The 19,551-nt window shown below is 46.4% G+C and overlaps 1 long non-coding RNA gene across 1 annotated transcript; it reads left to right on the forward strand.

The window, feature by feature from the left end:
* The first annotated feature begins 7,610 nt into the window (after positions 1-7,610).
* Positions 7,611-18,520, forward strand: LOC119544652. Its single transcript, XR_005218893.1, has 2 exons — positions 7,611-8,127; positions 16,445-18,520. It is a non-coding gene; the product is annotated as an uncharacterized LOC119544652 (long non-coding RNA).
* The last annotated feature ends 1,031 nt before the right edge of the window (positions 18,521-19,551 follow it).

Raw genomic sequence — 19,551 nt, forward strand, 5'->3', positions numbered from 1 at the left:
CCCCGCCTGTCGCGGCCCGGGGCGCCCCGGCCGGGAGGGCCACCAGGGGGCAGTGGCGTCGCCGCAGCCGGGGGGACCCAGGACACACGTCGGGGACCCCCCGCACCTCCACACACCCCCGCCGACAGCGGTCGTGTTTCCAGAAGCACCTTTATCTCTCAGAACCATCGAACACAACAACCCATTTTACAGATGAAAAGATCGAGCCTCAGAGAGATAAGTCTGAGTGACTGCGTCCCACAGGCTGTCCCCACCCTAGAGCTGCTGCTGGCTAGAACACAATCCCTGTCACGTGTCGCTGCAGACCCCACCGCCTCCATTTCAGACACACCTCCAAGGACATCCCACCAGCCCCTGGAAATCAATCAGCCCAAAAGGGGGTCCATCCGGCTGCTCCCTCAGTACCCCCAGGCTCCAGACAACCTCCACCCCACCCCACCCTGCACCCAGCCGGGGCCTCCTGCCTCTCCCTCCTCCCCAAGCCCCAGGACGCCTCTTCTAGTCTCTCCTTTTCGAGTCCTCCAGCCCCTGAGTTCAAGTCCTCCTCCACTCCCCAGAACTCCCTCCTCCCCTCTAGTCTGTCCTCCCACAGCGGAACCACCTTCCTGAGCCCCCAACACCACCTCACTCCTCCCCTGGAAAACCTTGCGCAGGGCCCCACTTCCCTCTGAAAAGGCACACACCAAAGTCTAGCCTGGGTTGTCCCTCCAACCCTCCCTCCACTTGCCTTACTGGTTCCCCTCTGCTATGCTCCCTCAGCCCCAAATACCCTCCCCCTCAGCCATTCAGATGATCCCCTGCTGCCTTCCTCCTACCATGAGTGGCGCTGCAGGGAGCCAAGGAGCCAGAACGCTGGGCCCCAGCCACCTCATGCTTCCCCAGACTTCACACCTGGAAACTCTCCTACCCTGTGCCCTTCCTTCTCCTCCTCCCGCCACCCCACACACGCATCCTGCACTCTCACTGCTTGGCTGGAATTTTTTTCTTCAGGGAACTTGCTAGGTTGCTATGATGGTTAATTTTTTTTTAATTCAGTTTTATTGAGATATATTCACATATCATACAATCATCCGTGGTGTAAAATCAACTGTTCACGGTACCATCACATAGTTGTACATTCATGTGATGGTTAATTTTATCTGTCAACTCAGCTAAGGTATGGTGCCCAGTTGTTTGGTCAAACACTGGTCTAGGTGGTGCTGTGAGGGGCCTTTGCAGATGCGGATAACATCTCCAGTCAGCTGACTTTAAGTACAGGTGACCCTCGATAATGGGGGGGGAGCTCAGCCAATCACTTGAAGGCCTTAGGAGCAAGAACTGAGGTTCCCCGGAGGAGAAGAAATGCTGCCTCAAGACTGAACATCACCTCCCGCCCGAGCTTCCAACCCACTGACCTGCCTAGCGGGTTTCAGACTCGCAAGCCCTACAATTGCATGAGCCTGTAAATGGATAGTAGACTGAATCATGGACCCCCACAAAAGACATGTTCTTAATCCAGGTTCCTGTGGTCTTAGCACAGGTTCCTGCAGTCGCCGACCCCTCCTCATCCCTGGAACACACACACACACACACACACACACACACACACACACACCACTTTGCGTACCCTCTGAATGGGCTGAAACCCACTGTGGACCCCTTAGAGGTGGTCAGAGCCTGGGGAGAAGCCTTACAGAAGCAGACTGCTCCCAGACAGTCAGGAAGCTCAGCACCTAGCCACAGCATTACAGCACATCAAAGACCACACCCAGCTAAGAGGGCAGCCCCCCCAAAAGAAGAGGCCCAGTGGCCATCACAGCCATAGCCCCTGCCCCTGTGCATCCACAAGTTCTGGATGCCCTAGCCTCTGGGGCCTGAGCAGGGGGTCCCACAGGAGCCCTGTGACATCCTGCTGGCTCCCTGCTCAGGTCCTGAGGTGGCTTTCTGGGCAGTGTCCCTAGTGGACACCTACCAGGCTGAGGCTTGGAGCACAGTCATCCCCAGGCTCTCTGGATGTCCACCTCCATCTTCTCAGCTTGGCTGGTGGGTGTCTATCTCCTGACCAGCTTTCCAGCACAACAGCAAACATACTAAGGAAGGACCACCCAGGACCTCCAGCCCTGGACTAGGGGATTAGGTCCAGGGCCCCTCCTCACCCCGCTGACTCCCCAGACAGTCCCAGCCCAGGTTCTTTCCAGAACTGCCTCGGGAGACGAGGCCAGGAGGATGAGATGAGCTTGGAGACACTGAGGCATTGGTGGGGCATCCCAGGATGCACCAGCAATCAGGCTCGGCAAACACAGGGAACTGAGAATAGCAAATATCCAGAGTGGGAGAGAATGGCTTTTATCTGGCTCTGCTCAGCTGGGCCCAAGCCAGGCCAGGGCCAGGAGAGACAGGAGGGGAGGTCTGAGCCCTTGAGGAGCTGGGGTCCCCACTGCCACCTCTGACTGCACCTCAATGAGCTACAGCTCATGTATGATCATCTGCACTGCCTGAGCTCCTCAGGTCAGACTTGGCTCATAGAACGGGCCCACTCCCAAGAAGAGAGAGGGTAAAAGGAAGGCAGAGACAGGGTGGTTACAAGCCCAGCTTTGGAGACAGCAGGCCTGGGTGAGAATCCTTGTTCTGCTGTGAGCTGGCTGTGCAGTCTGGGACAAATCACTTTACATCTCCAGACCCAGCTTCCCAGTCTGTGTCACCGGAAAAATAGCACTGGTCTCTCAGGATTACTGTGGGAGTTAAACGAGATAGTGAGTGTTAACGCACTCAGTGCAGGTGAGGCACTCAAGAAATGGTGGCCATGATTATGCTCGGAATTCTCTGGAAGATACCAGAAAGCCACCAGGGGTCAGGGCTGGGATGGGAGCTGGAGGCCAGAAGAGCTTTGTTTGGCAGGGTTTGGAAAGGCAAGGTCTCCAGCAACCTGGGACAGAAGAGCTGAGCTCCGATGGAAAGAAGGAAAGTGCAGACCCATGGGGAAGCCTGGCCCCAGTGCAGACTGGCAGCCGAGGGGACCTCCAGGGATTGTCACCTCCACCCTTGCTGCCTGCAAAGAGGGCCTCCCACAACTAGACATGTGGCCTCAGGGCCCTGGGACACCGGGAGTCAGTCACCTCCTCCAGGGGCTCAGCATTTGTGCCCCCACTTCCTCTTGTGGCCAAAGGGAGGATGTGCTCAGGTCACGCAGTGAGAGGGTCAGAGAAAAGCCCAGGACTCTCTTGTCCTGAGCCTGTGTGTCCCCCATGCCACCCTGGACTGGGGCCAGCTTTACTGGTGCTCACAGGCACTCCTGGCACCCAGGGCAGTAGAGGCCTGCCCTTACGTCCACTCGGTGCTTCCCGGCCAGCAAACCACACTCATATGCACTAACAAAGATCCTCTTGGGATTTTTCAATTTGTGATGCTCACCTTTATGATGAGAGTTAGGTTTCAGAACACAGGTTAGGTTTCAGAAGTCTCAGGAACTTGTTGGTCCAGAGTAGTTTGCTGTGTATGGCTTCATATTCTTGTTTTTCCTTTTAACTTTTTATATTAGCATAATTTCAGACCTACAGAAAAGTTGCAAGAATAGCACCAAGAATTCTTATATACCCTTCACTCAGTTTCTCCAAATGTTAAAATTTTACCATATCTGTTGTATCCTTTTCTGTATGTGTGTGTTTTTAATTTTTCTTAACTGTATGAGAGTCAGTTGCAGACATAATGTCCTATTACCAATAAATACTTTCTGTCTGATTTAGTTTTAGATGTTCTGTGAATATCATTAGTTCCATCTGTCCAACAGACAGTGGCTTACCGCGGGTGGGTGCAGAGGCAGCAGCCAGTCATGGCAGGACTAATATTTTATCAGTGACATTATTTAGAATCATCAGCACAGTGTGATGCTAAAAGGAAGACCACTTTCATTTGGTTTAATTATTGTTTTACAGTTCTTCTTTATTATTGCGTGTTCCCAAGACAGACCGTGGCCCTTGGAAGGCCACAGTAGTAAATGTTCAAACTGCTACTCAGGAGGCCAGGATTACAATTAAATAACATTACCTTGGAGAAAGTATATTAAAGAACCTGAAAGTGGTGGGAAAATGACATTCACACAAACACGTGGAATGAGTCTTTCTCAAGTTGGAATATTCTTAGGGTCAATGACTGAAGAAGTAAGTAAAAGAGGTTGGGCATATCTATTAACAGCCATCAAACGCGGGAAAGTGACTGAACTCAGAACTACTGTGAGTGGCGGGGAGGGTCTGGCATCAGTGTGACACAGTGGGCCTGAAGTTAAGAGAAGGCCTGGAGTTTGAGAACTTGGAGACAGAGCCCCGGGAGATGCTACCACTGAAATTCTTGCCACAGACCATGGCAGGCTCCTGTGCCTGGCAAAGACCTCAGTTTGCAGATATCCAAACTGGCTGTGGCTAATTTAGGTGGAATTTCCCAAAGAACACAGGATTAGCTCACAGTCTTGGTGAGCAGGCTGGAGGACCGGGAGGCTGTGTGGCTGGACCCACTGCCCCAGGCTCTCAACGGGAAGGCCTGGTTGTGTGGCTCTGGCCCCTGGACTCGGGCCGGGCGGGCTGGGACTGCAGGCCCACTTGTTGAGGCACGTGCTCTAGACCCCAGCCTTGGGTGAGACGTGGGGAGCGGTGCAGTTGGGCCTGGCTCTACCTGCATTGGGCAACATGAGTATCAGGTCTCCCGGCCTGGAGTGGAGGAAGGCTAACTGCCTGAACTGTGGGGTCATCCCATGGCCCCAGGCAGACAGCACAGGTGCCCAGGAATGGAACAAACCACAGATGTCCAATATCCCTGCCACTCAGGAGCCAAGGCCTTCCAAATGCACCCAGCATTCAGAAAGATGGGCAGGCCAGATATTGCAAACTACCACAGTATGCCAAGCCCCAACCAACAGCACTCCTGAAAACTCTAGGGAGCGTGCTGAGATCTAAGTCTCTATAAAAGTTTTTCTTAGTAAGTTTTTTTTTTTTTTTCAGAAACTCAAGGCCTTCAGATCGATCATATGCCAGAGAAGCCCTGAAACCCAGAGGCACCAGTGTCTCCAAGAACATCAACCGGTTTCATGCCTCTTCCCCATAAGGTCAACACCCCTTTCCAGCATAAAGAAGTTAAAATGGCCACTGCCCAGATATCCCTGAAGATTGAGAGAAAGATCAAATGAGAGGAAGGCGGTATAACTGAGAAGTTTGGATTTAACAAATGACTACCAATACTGACTCATTATATAGTTATTTCTTTTTAGTGTCTAGTGTTTTAGAATAGCCAGAAGGAAATACCTGAAGTTGTTGAACTGTAATCCAGTAGATAGCCTTGATCTTTGATAATGATTGTATAACTATATAGCAAAATAAAAATAAAAATAAAGTCAGTTGCCTGTGTTTGTATGGATCTACTTCTGGATGATTTGTTCTGTTCCACTGATCCATATAGCTCTCTCTGACAACACTACGTCTTAGTTAACCTACCTCTATTGTAAGTCTTAAAATTGGGTAGAGTGCAATACTAGTGATCAAGAGGAAGGGGATAGGAGTATGGGATGTTTGGGATCTTTTTTCTTTTTATTTCTTTCTCTGGAGTAATGCAAATGTTCTAAAAATGTCATGGTGATGAATACACAAATATGTGATGATACCGTGAACCATTGATTGTATACTTTGGAGGAAGTATATGGTGTGTGACTATATCTCAATAAAATTGTGTTTTAAAAAATGGGGAAAAAATAAATTATACAGAGAAAGAAAAAAAAAAAAAAGGAAAGACCAGAGTGTTTCATAAATATATTTTGTTTCATGCTAATAAAGTGTTAGAATAATTTTCAAAAAAAAAAAAGATTTAATAAAATTAGTTAATTTTGGCATTTTATGAAAGTAATTCTTAAATGAGACTGGCATTTTCTTACTGTGAGTGTATGGTGGTAAACAATAAAATGACTATAGAACAGTTTGTTATTATTGCTTTGACTCATGCCAAGGTACCAACTGTTTTCCCTACCCTTGCTTTTGTATTTTCAGTCTAAATATGCAGTAAGAGAGGAAAATAAGGTCATAATAATATGAAAATAGTTTTAACCTCACAAACTCCTTAAAAAAGATCTATAGGACCTCACTTTGAGAATCATTGCTCTAGAGATAAAATGATTATTTTCTTAATTGATCACTGTGAATTTAGAGTTAATATTGTTACATTTCACATAAAATGTAAAAACCTCACAACAATAAAATTTCATTTACAAAAAAGAAGGAAAGAAAGAAAGAAAAAGAAAGAAAGGCAGACAGACGGGCAGGCAGCAAGTGCAGGCAAGATGCAGCCATCAGACAATCTCACCCTACACAGGGCCCCACGTGGAGCGGGTGGCCTGTCCCAACAGGTTAACAAGGTTTACAAAAACACTTTGGAAAAAAGAGGCCCAAGAGAACATGTATCCATGGAGAAGCTAAGGGATTCCAGGTTGTAAAACTCTGAAAGACTGACTCTCTCCTATTTGGGAGAACCCCATCTGGGAATTCACAAAACAGCAGACTTATAAACAGCCTGTTCTAAAACTGAGGGACCTCTCAATGTCCATCGCTCCTCTTAGCTACCAGTTTATGACAAATTGGCTTTAAACACAAGGAAGCAGCAACTCAGAGAGGTTAAGTAATTTCCCCAAGGTCACACAGCTAAGTGTCAAAGCTGGGATAGGAACTAAGTTTGTCTGACTAAAGAGCTTTCTGCCTTTTACTCTACGGTTCTGACCCTGGTTCCCCCCATTTCAAAAGGGGATAAAATTTTAAGGACCTAGATTTAAAATATATATATATGTGTGTTTGTGCATATTACCCAAAGAGGTGGGTTTTTGTAGAGGTGTCTGACTTAGTTCCCCTTCTGAAGCCCGTGTTGCCTTTTCCTCATTTGGTTACGTTTGCTCAAGTTTTCTCTAAGAACTTCCCTGCCGAGGTGCTATACTTAACTGCCTCTGAACTGCTCGTGGGTGGCCCCTTCCGTGGGCTAGCCTTGCACTCAGGCCCAGAGGCAGCTACTCTCTGGGGGCCCGCCCTGTGCCTTTCCCCAAGGAGCAGCCGTTGGGAGCCAATTTGCTTTGGAACTTTCATGAGGGGTCGGTGACTTCCAGCAGGCGACAATGTGTGGTCGCAGCTCAGAGAGGCTGGGGAGGGGTTTCCCGTGAAGTTCAGTCATCTTCACACTCAGACTGTTGGGGACATGTTGCTTAAGACCCTCTGTGCCTCAGTTTCCTCGTCAGTAAAATGGGGATGATACTAGTCTCTGCTTCATAGGGTTAATATGAGAATTAAACGAAATCAAGGCTGGGAAGCCCCCTGGCGGCACTTAGCAGGCTCCTGGTAACTGTTTTCCAAGTCACTGAGGCTAAGTATCTGTCTTGGAAGCTCGATGCGTTTCGTGAACCAAAAAGAAGTGCTTTTGAATATTTTTATGCCAAAGCACCAAGAGAAAATAATCCCCACTTTCTCCCCTGCGAAGAGGGGGTTATGGAGAGAGAGACGGAAGGGCGAGGAGAAGGAGGGGAGCCAGGCCCCTGAGGGAGGCGCTGGAGCCGTCCTTGTCCGCCGCCTGTGCTCTCGCCGGGACCTGCCTTCCGGCCTCTCACGTTCCCACAAAGCTCTCAAGTGTGTTTGCGTGAAGCACAATAAACACGGCGAAGCTGAGGGGGCCGCCGCAAACAGGCCTTTACTAGGGCAGAACGACTCTCGCCAGGCAGCCCCGCACCCCGGCCGCGGCAAAGGGCCCCGGAGGACCCCAGCAGGACCCCCGGAGGACCCCGACCTCCGCAGCGCGGCCCGAGCCCTCTCCCCTGCGCCCACACCGCACGCGAACAGTAGGGGGCGCCTCTGGAGCACGGCCTGGGGCAAGCACAGGCCTCGAGACCTTGGACAAGTCCCTTCACCTCTGCATTCTCGGCCTCCTTGTGCACCTGGAGCCGTGTTACCCCCTCACGGCGCTGCTGGGAGGAGAACGGGAAGGGGCTGGTCAGGGCGTCAGTGAGCAGCCCACAGCCGGGTCGGGGCACGGCCCTCGCCTCACTCCCCGCAACGGGAGCTCAGCTGCGCTGGGAGTGAGGCGGCCGCCTTCTCTCCGGGAGTTGATTCAAAAGTTGACAGTGGTCATTTCTGCGAGGTAGGTTGGGGCGTGGGCAGTGGTGTTGGTGGAGGTAAAATTGTGGGGATGTTTCATGACAAAACACACTACAGAAAATTTTTGCTAGGGTAGTACACATAACTTTTTGTTCTGAACCATATGAGAGTAAGATGCTGTCCCCGCAGCCCAGCCCCCCGAATGCTTTGGTGTGCGTTTCCTGCAAGCAGGGGCCCTCTCCTGCAGCTCCACAACTCGTCCATCAAAATCAGGAACTGAATTTTGAAGCATTACTGCCGTCTGATCCTCAGACCCTTTCAAGTTCCGCCAATTGTCCCAATCTGAAACGGTTCCTTGTCTTTCCCTGACTGTAATGACCTTGATTTTTTTTTTTTTTTTAGATTACAGGCCAGTTATTTTGTAGGAGTTCTCTCAGTTAGGGTTTGTCTAACATTTCCTTGATTCATTCCAGTTATACATTTTGGGACAGGAATAACATAGGAAAGGGTGAGGTGTTCTTTTCATTGCATCTAAATGTTTTGTCCCATGACTGAAGGTGTTAACCTTATTCTTTTGATTAACATGTGTCTGCCATTAAAGAATTACCCCTTTTCCTTTTGGAACTATATTTTGAGGGGACCTACTTTGGAATTATGTCAATATTCCATTCCTCATCAAACTTTTGCCCACTAATTTTTTTTTATCTTCGTTTTATTGAGAAATATTCACATACCACGCAGTCATACAAAACAAATCGTACATTCGATTGTTCACAGTGCCATTACATAGTTGTACATTCATCACCTAAATCAATCCCTGACACCTTCATTAGCACACACACACAAATAACAAGAATAATAATTAAAGTGAAAAAGAGCAATTGAAGTAAAAAAGAACACTGGGTGCCTTTGTCTGTTTGTTTGTTTCCCCCATTTTTCTACTCATCCATCCATAAACTAGACAAAGTGGAGTGTGGTCCTTATGGCTTTCCCAATCCCATTGTCACCCCTCATAAGCTACATTTTTATACAATTGTCTTTGAGATTCATGGGTTCTGGGTTGTAGTTTGATAGTTTCAGGTATCCACCACCAGCTACCCCAATTCTTTAGAACCTAAAAAGGTTGTCTAAATTGTGCGTAAGAGTGCCCACCAGAGTGACCTCTCGGCTCCTTTTGGAATCTCTCTGCCACTGAAGCTTATTTCATTTCCTTTCACCTCCCCCTTTTGGTCAAGAAGATGTTCTCCGTCCCACGATGCCAGGTCTACATTCCTCCCTGGGAGTCATATTCCACGTTGCCAGGGAGATTCACTCCCCTGGGTGTCTGATCCCACGTAGAGGGGAGGGCAGTGATTTCACCTTTCAAGTTGGCTTAGCCAGAGAGAGAGGGCCACATCTGAGCAACAAAGAGGCATTCGGGAGGAGGCTCTTAGGCACAACCACAGGGAGGCCTAGCCTCTCCTTTGCAGCAACCGTCTTCCCAAGGGTAAAACCTATGGTAGAGGGCTCAACCCATCAAACCACCAGTCCCCTATGTCTGTGGTCATGTTAGCAACCATCGAGGTGGGGTAGGCCAATACCCCTGCATTCTCCACAGGCTCCTCAAGGGTTGCCCACTAATTTTAGCATGTGTTTTGGTTTGCTGAAGCTGCAGGAATGCAATATACCGGAAATGGGTTGGCTTTTACAATGGAGATTTATTGGTTTCCAAATTCACAGTTTTAAGGCCATGAAAATGTCCCAGTTAAGGCATCAACAGGATGATACTGTCTCTGAAGAAAGGCTGCTGGCATCCAGGATTCCTCTGTCAGATAACAAGGCACATGGCCGGCAGCTGCTGGTCCTTCGCTCCGGGTTTTGTTGCTTTCAGATCCTGCTTCCAGTAGCCTCCTCTGTGAGCTTCTGTGGGTCGTCTTTTAACTCCTCTGAGGCTTTTCCCTCTGTAAGCTCTCTCTGGGTTTTTCTCTCTCTGCTCTCTGGGATTGTCTGTCTTTTATCCTCATAAAGGACTCTGTGCCAGTTTGAATATATTGTGTCCCCCAAACGCCATTATCTTTGATGTAATCTTGTGTGGGCAGACGTTATCAGTGTTGATTAGATTGTAATTCTTTGAGTGTTTCTTTGGAATGTGCCCCACCCAGCTGTGGGTGATAACTCTGATTGGATAATTTCCATGAAGGTGCTGGCCGCCCATTGAGTGGGTCTGAATTAAATTACTGGTGCACTATATAAGATCAGACAGAAGGAGCAAGCTTGCTACCGTGCAGCTGTGAGTGATGTTTTGAAGAGGAGCTGCAGCCAAGAGAGACACTTTGAAGAAAGCACAGGAGCTGCAGATGAGAGAGACTTTGAAGATGGCCATTGAAAGCAGACTCTTGCTCCAGAGAAGCTAAGAGAGGACAAATACCCCAAGTGCAACTAAGAGTGACATTTTTGAGGAACTGCAGCCTAGAGAGGAATGTCCTGGGAGAAAGCCATTTTGAAACCAGAACTTTGGAGCAGATGCCAGCCACGTGCCTTCCCAGCTGACAGAGGTTTTCCAGACGCCATTGGTCATCCTCCAGTGAAGGTACCCGATTGTTGATGACTTACCTTGGACATTTTGTGGCCTTAAGACTGTAACTGTCTAACCGAATAAACCCCCTTTTATAAAACCAATCCATCTCTGGTGTTTCGCACTAGGGCAGCATTAGCAAACTAGAACAGACTCCAACAGAGGATTAAGACCCACTTTGAATTGGGTAGGTCATATCTCAATTGAAACAACCTAATCAAAAGATCCCACCCACAGTGTGATTGTGAAAACCTTGTGGATCATACTCCCTTTATCCAGTGGATGAGTAGAAAAATGGGGACAAAAACTAAATGAAAAATAGGTTGGGATGGGGGGGGGTGACTTGGGTGTTCTTTTTTACTTTTATTTTTTATCCTTATTCTTATTCTTTCTGGTATAAGGAAAATGTTCAAAAATAGATTGGGGTGATGAATGCATAACTATATGATGGTACTGTGAACAGTTGATTGTACACCATGGATGATTGTTTAGTATGTGAATATATTTCAATAAAACTGAATTTAATTAAAAAAATAGCATCTTCAAGAACATCAATCAGATGTGTCCCTTTTTCTCATAAAGTTGACACCCCTTTTCTACACAAACAAGTTAGAGTGGTCACTGCCTAGACATTCCTGAAGTTTGGGAAAGTGATTAAATTAGAGGAAGGGGTAGCAACAGACAAGAAGGAATTTAACAAAGGATTATGAATACTGAATCTCTGTGTAATTGTCTTTTTCTTAGTTTCTAGGGTATTAGAATAGCTAGAAGGAAACAACTGAAAAGGTGGAACTGTAACCCATAGCATCCTTTGAAATTTTTTCTATAGTTACTTGTTAAATTATAATTTGAAAGCTATCACCTTTTTTTATATATGTTATATTTCACAATAAGGAAATAGCTGAAACTATGGTACTGTAATTCATAACAACTTTGGAAATTTCATGTATATATATATATATATATAGCTACTTGCTAAATCATACTTTGAAAGATTTTTTTTTTGTATGTATGTTATATTTCACAATAAGGTAATAACTGAAGCTGTGGAGCTGTAGCCCATAATATTCTTTGAAATTTTTTCTCTGTTAAATTGCACTTGGAAAGTTATCATTTCTATGTATGTATGTTATAGTCTAAAAAAAAGAAAAAAAAAATACTGAATTGTACACTCCCCCAAAGGATGAATTTATGAATTTTACATCTCAATAAAACTAAAAAAAAGTTAAAAAATAAATAAATAAATAAAAGGTCCCACCCACAATAGTCCTGCACCCACAGGAATGGATTAAAAGAGTATGGCCATATGGCCTTTCCTGGGGTACAGAACAGCTTCACACCAGCACAGCATCCATTGATGGTTCTTGACTGAATTAATTATCACTTAATGGTTGCCAAATGGTGATTTTTCTAATTCCATCATTCTTTCTACATTTATTAGCTGGCATTGTACCATAAGGAAAAACTTTCTCTTCTTAATATTTATTCATTTATTTATATCCATACAGACTCAGGATTTCCTATTTTATTCAATGGGTAGTCATCTGTTACCATTGTTTATTTTGATGTTAAATTGTTCCAGATTTGGCCAGTAAGAGCCTCTTCAAGCTGGCTCCTTCATCCTTTTGACCTCATGAATATTTCTTTACTATCTAGCACTAAAATATGTTCAGATGCATCTTCTATTTCCTAGAGCTAGCCTGGAACAGACCCTTTGTCCAAGGAGCCCTGGTTCCTTTTAGTGGAGAATGATACTTGGAAACCAAGATTTGGGTTCTAGGGGTCCACGTCACCAGTGAGGTGTTGCTGCTCCCAGGCTCTCCCAGTAGACAGAGCTAGGGAATACATGCACGTGCAAAGATTCTATATACACACATATGCACGTCATCTTTATTTTACATCTGTCTATAAATATTGAAAAACATGGACTGACATCAGTGCCTCCAGTCCCAACACCACAGCCCTCGTCCCTTTCCCTGTCCCAGAGAGTAAGAAACTTAGCTCCTGTTATTTTCAGCAAATTACTCATTGGACTGGTCCCCTCAGAATGTAACCAATCTTCAGTCATCCCACTGCCCCACTCTGTCACCACTCCCTGTACAGGGACTCTCCTCACAGCACCCAGGCCCCAGGCAGAGGGAAATAAGCTCCCTCACTGTGGACGGGAATTACATTTCCAGAGAATATTTGGAAGAATATTTGTCAAAATATAGACATTTAGCCCTTTGACCCTGCAAATTTGCTTCTAGAAATGTATAGAAAAGAATACTAGATACAGCCTTATTTGTAATAATGCGAGTTTGGATACAACCTAAATTTTCTTTGTCTTCGCTTTCAATAGCAGAGCCTTTTCTGTGTCTCAGCCCCTGAAAGCAGAGTATACTGCACGCCTCCCAAAATCATCAGCCTGAAGGGCCAGATGATTGGTTGAGGGCTTCCTCCAGGGTGTTAACTCCCCAGCTCTCCCTGGCTGTGCTTGTCCAAAGATCCAGAGTATGGGCATCAGAGAAGTTCCTGGGGCAGAAAGAGGGAGACGTAAAGCATGGATCTGAGTTGGGACCCTTCCTCCTTAGTTGCAGCTGAAACCAGAGTTGGGCCAAGGGCAGCAGACATGGGGCCCCAAAGCCCCTGCTACTCCACCCATAGGGACAGGTAGAATAAATAATGGGGTATCCAATCTAAAGAGTGCTATGGGGTACTCAGACTATGTGAAAGATGGATGCCAATCCACGCATGCTGGCCTGGAAAGGTATTCAGACAACACACGAAAGAGAAACCAGTTAAGGAGCACATCAATATGGTGGGTCAGATCCCAGGCATGTAAATTTACAGTATGGATTTGTATGCACAGAAGATCAATGAAGAGTATATGTTAAACAGGAGGCAGTGGTCATTTCTAGAGAGTAGGATCACAAGGGCTTTCACTTTCTAAGAAAGACATTTTTTAGTTGTTTGCATTTTTGGCAATCAATATTGTTCCACCCTGTCACATAAAAATATTGCTTGTACCCCACTTCATTCTCAGGTTTTATAAATTAAAATAGGTATAAAGTTATTGAACTCAATTTTGAATGCAATTAAAATATTTATTTTTTAAAATAGTCCATCAGGCAACAAAAAATTTAATTAATTAAGTAGCTTAAAAAGTCCTGGAGGATCTGCAGAAAGAGCTGTTAATCAACCAAGGGAGGAGCAGACAATAATGAGAACGTCCCAACCATAGGACTGGAGATGGACCAATAGCAGAATGTGCTCAGGCAGGGAGGGGTTGGATATTGGCATTAGGGTGGGTGCTGGGTGGTGATGGCCTCTCAGTGGGGAAGGCGGACACCGGAGACGTGGGAATCAGGGTCAGAGCTGCACTTGTGTCTCCTGCAGACACCTGAAGACGTGGCTCTTAAAAGCTGATGTCTTTCTGACCCTCTCTTTAGCATGATGGTGTGTTTTCAGTGTGAGCTGGCTTAGGCCAGAAGTGCCAAAGGGTTACACTCCAGGAGCAGACCCTCCTACTGAGGATGGCCCTACATGGTAGCCAGCCTCCGAGGTGGCTTCCAGCGATCCCTGTGTCCCCATGTCCATGCCCTTGTGTAGTCATACACCACCCCCACTGGATAAAGCTGAACCACTCAATAGGACATTGTGTGTGACATCCAAGGCTAGTTCATGAAAGCATTGCGGCTTCTTGCCTTGCTCTTGTTTGGATCACTTGCTCTTAGGGGCAGCCAGCTGCCGTGTGGTGGTCACGTGGTGAGAATGCTCAACCAGCCCTATGGAAAGGCCCATGTGACAAGCAACAAAGGACTCCCGCCAACAACCAGCACTAACTTGCCAGGCAAATGAGGGAGCCCCTTGGATGAGTCAGTCTCAGGAAACACCCCGAGCCCAGACCCCTCGAGTCAGCTGCTCCTGGCTTACTGACCCACTGAAACAGTGTGGTATAAGAAATGCTTATTGTTTTAAGTTGCCAAGTTTGAGGATGGTTTGTTACACAGCATTAGCTAACTGAGTCACCACAGTTCCCTCACCCTTTGGTGGGACTCTGAGGCAGGTTCCATCCACACAGTCTCCTCGGAGGGTCCCCAGTGGGATTGAGCCCCCGTCACCCATGGCCATAACTTGCCTATTAATACACACTTAATTGTCTTTCCTCTCTTCTTCATCTCACTTCCCCACCTCCTCTCACTTCCCCATCTCCTCATCGTGCTTCCTGGGATTACCTCTCAAATAAACAACTTTGCCCAATTCTCATCTCAAGGTCTGCTTTTTATTTTGAAATTGTTTCAAACTCACAGGACAGTTGCAAAAATAATCCAAAACCAAGCCATAAGGACCAAACACCACTTTGTCTAGTTTATGGATGGATGTGTAGAAAAGTAGGGGAAGGAAACAAACAGACAAAGGTACCCAGTGTTCTTTTTTACTTCAATTGCTCTTTTTCACTCTAATTATTATTCTTGTTATTTTTGTGTGTGTGCTAATGAAGGTGTCAGGGATTGATTTAGGTGATGAATGTACAACTATGTAATGGTACTGTAAACAATCGAAAGTACAATTTGTTTTGTATGACTGCGTGGTATGTGAATATATCTCAATAAAATGATGATTTAAAAAAAAAAAAAAAATAAAATAATCCAAAACCCATACATAGAACTCATAAACCCATACATGCCTTACCCCCCGCCCCATAACCAAATCCACCAATTTAACATTTTGCCACATTTGCTGTCTCATTCTATCTATCCATCCATCAGGCTATCCATCTACCAATCAATCAATCTATCTATCCTTCTATTGATCTGTTTTCTGAACATTTGAGAGTAGGTTCAAGTGCTTCTTGAACACTTAACACTCCCACGTATGTTTTCTAAGAAGAAGGATATTTATTTATGTCAAGATCTGCTTTGAGGGGAACCCAAACTAAAGCAATAACCTGCCTTGGGTTTGAGGTCAAGTTATGTCCTGGCGTGGGGTTGATTCCGAGCCCCATCTGGAGGAAACCCAGCTGGGGAGACCTTCCCCGCAGGCTGACCATCCAGAGAGAAACTTGTACCAACGTCCAGAAGTCACAAGCTGGTCTCAGCCCAACAAGAGCATCTGGCTTCGGCCGGACATGATTTGCACACATGCCGGCACACACACATCTTCAGGCCTGGGAACAGAGGTGGGGCCGTTGAATAACCACGCCTCGTGGCTGCCCTTTCGCCCAGTCAGGCCGTGGGGACGTGCTCGCTTCCCCCTGTGCCTGCGGCTGGGCCTCATCTGACCACACAAACCACAGAGATACAGGAACGGGAGGTTACGGGGCGGCCTCAGGGGCAAAGTTCAGCAGGCTCTGTGGGAAAGGTCAGACCCTTCCACTGTGGTCCTGAGCATCCAGTTAGACTCCTAAAGACCCAGGGAGGGCAAGGATGGCATCCTGAGCTGGGAACACCCCTTCAGGTCCCCCCCAGAAAGGGGAAAAGAAGCAAAAGGACCCGTGTGATGAGGCATCTTTTGCCTCAACGAGGGGCGGGTCACTTTGTCTGTGAATTTTGTCGAATGTCTTCTCAGGGCACAGGCTAGGAGTCAAAAAGCAGAGGAGGGGGTTTGGGGTTGGCACGGCCTCCCACGCCAGCCTTTCACCCACCCAGGCTCAGCCTCGGTCAGTCGCCGTCACCTTCAAGCAAAGGACGGTTTGTAGATGAGCACGTCCCTGACACTCCTGCACAGGGTTGCCCAGGGCAACAGAACAAAAGGGCCCAGAGATTCCGTGATTTGATCATAGAATGAGAACTCTGATTTGGTGTTTTATGCATTCTACCCCTAGGGGAGGAAGGGACGAGAGGCGCCGTGTGGCCGCGTGTCGAGGACATCGAGTCCACCGTTCCAGAGGGAGACCGAGGTCACACAGGGCCGGGGGGAGAAACCTGTCTCACTGCTCTGCTCTCAGAAAAGGCATCCTGTTCTTGGTTTGACCAAAATGGCCAGAGAACCAAAAGTAACCCCTGCAAAGCTATCCCACAATGATGCTACGAATGAAAAATTACAGAAGCCACTTAGAGGCTCACCAAATCCAGACCCACAACCAGCTCTCACATCAGTCAGAGCAGATCACACCCTGACCCATGGAAAGTGCTCCTGATGCTCTTAGAACAAGCCCAAAGCTTGACCACTGCCCAGGGCCTGGCCCCATCCACCGCAGCTCACCTGTCCTCCCTGAGCTCCCACCAGGCCAGTGTCTGCCACTGCAGGATCGTGGCATGTGCTGTTTGCTCGCCGGGACACCCTTTCCCTGGCTCTTTGCCCGGAACCTTCTCATTCTTCAGGGATCTGAGCTGACTTCCCTGACCACACTCTCTGACATGGCCTCACCTCTGGAACCTTCTACTACGTCCCAGGTTTATGCCCTTCATGGACTTACCACAGTCTGGAATGATCTGGTTTGTTTCTCTTCTTGTTTACTGTCTGTCTCCCTGCTCTGGGATGGAAGTTCCAGGAGAACAGGCCCATCTCCTGCTCTCATGGATCCCTAGTATCAGGCCCACAGTAGACACCACCTGGCACATACTTACTGAATGAATGAATGAGAATGAATGACTCCTCAGCCCCTAAGCTCATCCTCCTTTGGGTCGGGGCACCCCTCATGCTCCCACAGTGCCCCTAGCTGACCCCATTGTATCCTGTGGCATCCAGCTGTCAGCTGTCCACGAGCCGTGAGTCCCGACTGGAGCTGGGAGCACTTGAACACCGTGTATGGGGCCTGAGGAGAAAACCTTGTCCCTGGGGGGAACCAACTTGCTTGGTAGGGCCCTGAACAGCTCAGAAAGAGCATTCCAGGCAGAGAGAACAGCAAGGGGGAAGGCTGCGGTCGGAAGGAGAGTGGCAGGGTCTGAGGGCAGAGGGTGGTAAACAGGGATGGGACGAGGTCTAAGTCACAGGTCGAAGATGGAGAGATTGTTTCTGGGGTGAGGGAGTGGGAAACAGTGGTAAGAGGGAGACATTTTTTTTTTCCATAGTATCATCTACATTGCTAGATGTTTTTAATCAGGTACCTTAAAATTTAAAAAAAATCACTCTGGTTGCCAAGTGGACCTTGGATTGTAAGAGGCGAGAGGAGATTTTGGTTGGCACTTGTGACAGAGACTTCAGGCTGCCAACCCAATATCCATTCTTCTCTCTCCCTCTTTCCTCTCAGACAGAAACCTGGTGTGTTTATCTGTTTTTCCCAGGTGATCATTTATACAGCATGTATTCAGCTAAAAGATGACATTTCCCAACTAGGGGAGGCCATTGAGTAGAATTTACTGAATGGGACTTACGGGGAAACTCTCTGAGAGGAACAGATAGCTAACAAGAACCACTTTTACCCCTTCCTTAACCTCCATCTCCTACTTCCTTTCTGGAATGTGGACATGATGGCTGGAGCCCCAGCAACCAACACGGATCCTTTCATGATCTGGAGACTGGAAACCGCACATGAAGGATGGCAGAGCTGAAAGGCAGAAGAAGTGTGAATCTCTGGTGATGTTGTGGAGCTTCTAGACCAGCCCTGGACACAATAAAAGTTTATTTCCCACTTAGGTTACATGTCAGGGAGATGAAGGGGGGTGTTCTTTTCATCCATGTGGACCGAGGCTGATGGAGCAACTGCTATCTTGAACATCACTTGATTAGCCAGAGTTCTGGAGGCTATTGCACCAGCAAATAAAAATTCAGCCTGGAAGTCACTCAAGTCACTTCTCATTGGCCAGAACTAGTCATATGGCCCCATCCAATCAATTGTGAAAAGGTTAAGTGCCCAGAAAGCAGGAAGCCGGAAATAGAGTATTCATCAATAAGAAATGAAATAGAGTTTAAGGTTTCTTTTCCTTTTTTAAAAAATAAAATTGATTGTGGTAACATATATACAGTAAAAATTTTCCATTGTAATCACCTTCAAGAATTACATTCACAATGTTGTGCTACCATCTCTACCATTCATTACCAAAACTTTTCCATCACCCCAACGGAAACCCTGCACTCATTATGCATTAACTCCCCATTCCCCCTCTCTCCAGCCCCTGGTAACCTATACTTTCTGTCTCTATGAATTTGCTTATTTGAGTTATTTCATATAAGTGAAATCAAACAATATTTATCCTTTTGTGTCTGGCTTATTTCATTCAACAGGATGTCTTCAAGGTTCATCCAAGTTGTAGCATGTATCAGAATTTCATTCTCTTTTATAGCTGAAATAATATTAATTATATTATATATCACATAATGTGTATCCATTCATCTATCGATGAACACTTGGGTTGCTTCTAACTTGTGACTATTGTCAATAATTCTATTTACATTGGTGTACAAATATCTGTTTAGGTCTCTGCTCTATATTCTTTGGGGTATATACCTAGGAGTGGGATTGCCAAATCATATGGTAGTTCTAAGTTTAACTTTTTCGAGGAACAACCAAACTGTTTTCTCCCATGGCACCATTTTACATTCCCACCAAGATTTATTCTTCTAGATACATAAGGAACATATAATATTTAAAAATATTGACTATCTTTAGGCTTCTCTCAAATAATATAAAGAACTTTAGATCATTTTAATGGCAATCCCCTTCCATCTTTTTGGTATTATTATCTAGAAATTAAGTTAATATATTTAAATTGCTTAGAACAGTGGCAAGAATAACATTAGTGTTTTCTATTATAAATAATGGGATTAAAGTCAGATTTTTATTTCTTCTCATTTTTACTTCATTTTTGAGCTCTCCAATTAGTCTTTTTCTTTATTTTTCAATACTTATTTATATTTGTTTACCACAGGTTTGCCAGTTTCTTGCTCCTCAAATATTCTTCTCTGACAGTGTCTTTATCCTTTCCCTCTGGAGCTTTTATTTGAAGAAAATGGAATCATTTCATTCTAGCCTCTCTGTTTTCCAACTCC

This window comes from Choloepus didactylus, chromosome 9 (assembly GCF_015220235.1).
Source record: "Choloepus didactylus isolate mChoDid1 chromosome 9, mChoDid1.pri, whole genome shotgun sequence".
Lineage (NCBI taxonomy): Eukaryota > Metazoa > Chordata > Mammalia > Pilosa > Megalonychidae > Choloepus > Choloepus didactylus.